This window comes from Limulus polyphemus, unplaced genomic scaffold, assembly GCF_000517525.1.
Source record: "Limulus polyphemus unplaced genomic scaffold, Limulus_polyphemus-2.1.2 Scaffold1633, whole genome shotgun sequence".
NCBI lineage: Eukaryota > Metazoa > Arthropoda > Merostomata > Xiphosura > Limulidae > Limulus > Limulus polyphemus.
The window spans coordinates 120429-125923 of record NW_013667243.1 but is presented as its reverse complement, the minus strand read 5'-3'; positions in this window follow the sequence as shown (position 1 = coordinate 125923).

Below are 5495 nucleotides of genomic sequence, written 5' to 3'. Positions count from 1 at the left end.
AAGGGTGGGGCACGCTTAACCCGAACAGGGCAGGTTCATCTAACGCTTCTGCGTTCTCCGGCGAAGAGGAAATGTCAGAGTGAAAATTTGATGAGGGGAATTTTAAGTGGCAAGATACAGTACAGAGCGTGTAATGGTGTACTGCAAGGAGTGCCCAGCTGATTTTAAAGAAAATGAGATTTTATGAAAGAGCATATAGTTAGATTATTGTTGTCGGAAAAGCTTGAGCTAAAAAAGACAAAGCCAACTAAGAGGTTCCTGGCACCGCTACTATACAGAAATACTACATACACTTCCTTTAGGAGTTTGCGTAATATGAGCAGTTCACGTGGTTGTTCAGCAACCTCTCTTAAGTATGGGATTGGACAGACAGAATACAGTTTTAAAGGTAATGTTTGTTATAAGTTCAGGAAAGGCGTGTCAAATTTAAAATGATCCCAGAGTAAAAAACAAAATAGACGAATACTTCATTTGAATAATATTTTAACTTGCTGCTAGCTCATGGTGCTTTGGTTTCCAGTACCACTTTTTTAAGCCCGAATTTCTATAAACCAGGAATACCATGCCAAGACCTTATGTGTGTAAAATAATGTTTTCCCCTTAACAAAAATGGGGGGGGGGGGAATATGGCCAAACAGGTAAAGATAAATACTAAAAAATTTCAAGCAATTTACTAGCAGTTTAGTGTACTTCGATTGACAAGAGAGCAGAGTTGAGGTCCTGATAATTTCTTCATAAAACAATAATAATACTGTAAAACTTTTTACTGTTTGTTCTGAATTTCGCGCAAATCTACACGAGGGCTATCTGCACTAGCTGTCCTTAATTTAGCAGTGTAAGACTAGACGGAAGGTAGCTAGTCTTCACCACCCACCGCCAATTGTTGGGCTACTCTTTTATGAATGAATAGTGGGATTCACCGTTACATTATAACGCCCCCACCGCTGAAAGAGCCAACATGTTTGGTGTGACGAGGATTAGATTCCACGACCCTCATATTGCGAGTCGAGCGCCCTAACCACCTAACCATGCCAAGCCCGAAAGCTAGCGAAGCATTAGAATCAAATAGGCATAGCATTTGTAAGCTCAGAAGTATTTAGAATATATTTAATTTTCTAAATACTTATTTAAGAACGGGAATGTACTAACGTTATTAGTTTCTTGCAATATTGATAAACTAAGAGCATAAGTGGATAAAACAGTATTTAACGTGGTGACTTGTTGTTGTTTTAATTCAAAGCTACACAATGGGCTATTATATGCACTCTGTCCAACACGAGAAATCGAGTCCTAAATTTTAGCGTTGCATGTTCGTAAACTTATCGCTAACATACTGCGTGACAACGTTGTAATCAGTTATAAAATACGTTTGTTGATAAATAAGCGCATTCAGAAAAGAAAAGGGCAAACGCTTAAAAAGGCCGAAATTACAGGCTATCCTGAAAATATAATGATAATTTTTATTTGTGCATGTAAAGTATTTCAGTACACGTTGTACTTGGCCACTTCATCTATAATGAATATATATTTAATTTTCAAGCAAATGCAAAACGTTTATATGATAAAAAGTCACGTTATTGCAAGGATTTGTTTTGTTCCGCAGTGCTGTGTACGGAATTTATATATATATATTACTAATTGTCAAATTCTATTCTCAGAAGTCTAAAATACGCCACAAGAAAGCTGTCATTATTGCTTTTAACAAGCTGAAAGACGACTAATACGCATATTAATCGTCTAAAAGCTAGATAAAATTATATATGAAAATATTCATCGTTCTTCGAATGTTTGTTTATTTGTTTGAAATTAAGCACAAAGCTACACAATGGGCTATCTGTGCTCCCACCACGGGTATCGAAACCCGGTTTCTAGCGTTGTAAGTCCGCAGACATTCCGCTGTGCCACTGGGGGGCTTTTTCGAATGAAAAAATTATATAAATATATAACATATCAGTTGTCCTTTTGGGACATAAAATAATTTACCCACGATTGATGTGAAAACTGTAGAAAGCACCTGCTATCCCTTTGGACACTGAATATGTCCTCCCCAGTGTACCATGGTAAGTTTACGGTTATAAAATACTAAAATCCGGGGTTCGATTACATGTGGTAAACAGAGTGCAGATAGTCTATTGTGTAGCCTTGACGAAAACAAACAAAAAAATGGATATAAAAGGCAAAGAGTAAGATCAGAAATGGTCCGAATACTGCAAATACCAAAAAGTCATCTGACTTGTCCTTGATTTCATATAGTAAAAGTTGAAGTAAGATATTTAGATCTTCATCTGCATGTACTGCTTTCCAATAACTTGTTCTTTGCTTTTCATTATTACTATTTCATTTTGTGGTCAGTTTTGTTTGTATGTAGTTAAGCACAAAGCTACACAATGGGCTATATGTGCTGTTTTTAGCGTAATAAGCACTCATACTTACCGCTGAGCCTCTGGGAGTGAGGGATGGCGATACATAGTTTGGGAAATAGTGTTTGATTTTTTTTTCTAATTTCTAAGAGTGAGTTTAACTTTTCTCTCTCTCTCTTTCTCTCGTTGAAAGGCAAAAGTAAGAATATCTGAGTTTAAGAGATCCAAATTTGGTAGAGTCAGTTAAGACAGAATTCATCTTGTTTATGATCGAGGGCTTTATGGTCAGAATTACCAAAGTTCTCTAGAACCAAACAGAACATGCTTTACGAAAAGCATTTTATATAAAAAAAATTACTTTTTTTTTACATTCTGAAACCAAAACCAGAGTACGTTACACCAAGTTAGTGTAATCAAATGTTTTAAAAAAACACTTTAAAAACAGTTACGAAGTCGAACATTGTTCCATTTTAAGAAATATTCCAATACTTAATTAGGAGGGGCTGAGAAAAAGTTGATAATACTTGTAACTTCTGAAGGGCGTTGTTATACACTTTCTGACAGATTGTGCCAAATACTTTCCTGTAAGACTTTGCTAATAACACGTAACATAGTTTGGTCTACCCAAGAAGGTATTACTTCATATACTAGAAAGATTGCTATTAAATACCCCACCCCCCGTGGCTCGGCATTAAATTTGAGGGTTTATGTTGCTAAAAACCTGGTTTTAATACCCTTGGTGGGCACATCACGGACAACCCATTTATTACTAAGTTGATAATAAAATCAAACAAACGACTATTTCATCAAAATAATAACAAGTACGTCAATACATTAAACATTTTTCGTTTTTCTTTTTATTATAGTGTTCGCTTCCTTTACACGCAGAGAAAAAAAAAAACAGCCTGTAGTGTCCAATGCACTAAAAAACTTTAAATATTGAACACTGTTATACGTTTCATTATCCGAAATCTCACGTACTCTATCACTTAAACATTGGAAACAATCTAATAACGTTCGTTCTTTCGCTTCTATAGCAAGAATGTAAGAGCAGGAAACTTAGGATTTCGTTTGTTTTTGTTTGTTTTTTTAATTTCGCGCAAAGCTACACGAGGGCTATCTGCGCTAGCCGTCCCTAATTTAGCAGTTTAAGACTAGAGGGAAGGCAGCTAGTCATCACCACCCACCGCCAACTCTTGGGCTACTCTTTTACCAACGAATAGTGGGATTGACCGTCACATTATAACGCCCCCACGGCTGAAAGGGCAAGCATGTTTGGTGTGACAGGTATTCGAACCCGCGACCCTCAGATTGCGAGTCAAGCGTCCTAACAACCTGGCCATGCCAGGCCTAGGATTTCGTAGAACCTAGTGTGGTTTGATCTTTACGAACGCATTTGTTCTCGGTTACGCCTCTTGAGTATAAAAGGAATTTGCGACTTCCCAACATAAAGATTGTGATAGCCCAGTTTTCCTACAGCCACAGTTTCGTACGCTTACAGATTTTAGTCTACTTAGAATAGGTAATTGTTTGGAACAAGTTGATTTAAACACAATATTTGTTCCAATTCTCAATGCTCCTTAAATAATATCATGAACAAGGCTATTTTTAGTACCACGTCGTGCCGAGCAAATACATTTTCAAAGCATTATATTATCAGTTTCACAAGCCAAACTAATAATCACGTAACTCATACGTGCGTGGATCCACCGTGTCGTCGCTAGGTGGCGCTTTCGAATGGTGTGAACTCTCATTTTTTAAATGTGCGTGCGTAGCACGTAGTAAGTTTGTTTACACAAAACTAGAATTAAGGTCAAAGAGGATTCGAATTTACATCCCCCCCCAAAAAAGCATCCTTTGTAAATGCTCTACCAATTAAGCTATTGAACTCAAACTTTCTTTGTATGAGTCCCTAATTCGCTTTATTTTTTTATTCATTTTACGTGAATACAACAAAAGAAATAAGATATTGACAAAATTATATATGACTAAAAACCATCTGTTTTGTTAATAAATTGTTAATGAACTGTTTATTCGTATCATGTTTTATGTTGTTTTTTGCCCTAAAGTAACAAAAATATTTCATATCAATTGCGTTTTCCTTAGTACCTTTGACGGTCAGTCTTGGGCGTGGAATGGACCTGTGGTAAAGCTCTGGATTTTGGAGCTAGCTAGCAGTGTTCGAATCCTTGCGTTACCACAAAATATTCCATGCTCTTTAAGCTGGGAGTGTGTTATAAGAGTGACAATTAATCGTGAATGGTGAGTTATAGGGTACTGCTGACTATCAATTAGCATGTACGAGATTTGCTCAAAATACAGATGCAGTCAGTCTTTGACCACAGTAACTCACGCAGGCTTGAAAAATGCTGATTTAATATAACATTAATTCTTGAAATTCTAAGGATACTTAGATTTAACAAAAGCTCACAAACACGGAAGTTGGTGATATTTGGTTGATTCAAAACAGTATACGTTACAGTATTGGTGCACATTCAGATATGCAGAGCTACAAGGAAGAGGTTTTGTTTGTCGAGTTGTTGTTTATCACAAAACCACACAATGGACTATTTGTGCCCTGCCCAATGCGGATATCGAAACCCTGAAGGAACATCGAATTTTTTTAGTACTTTTGAGTTATGAATAAAACAATGAGAACGAAAAAAAAATTATTTAGTGACTTGGTAATATGTTTATTTTATTTATTTTTCTTTACAAAACTTATAGTTTTTGTATTTTCACGAGTAAAAAACTTCGTTAAATCGCCACGTGTAAATGTCCATAATATTTTATTTTACCTTTATGTTAGTTGGCAGTCGCAATAAGTGGTTTTGATATACGTGGCAGAAGAAATAGCGAATGTTTTTTTGGTTTTTGTTGTTTTTTTCTAGATGTAAAAAGTCAGCAGCCTTTATCATTTGTCATTTTAATGGATTTCAACATTATTTTTTTGTGGCTTAAGCCGGATGTAGATCTATAGAGACCTCTGGTGATACTTATTATTTCTTAAGGTTTTTTTTAATACGACAGGGGGGGGGGGATTTACCAGTGCTCATACGTTGTTGCATACTTAAGGAGATTATTTACTGTCTCAATACAGGCAACGTCCAGATTGAGATTTTCTACAGTTTAAGA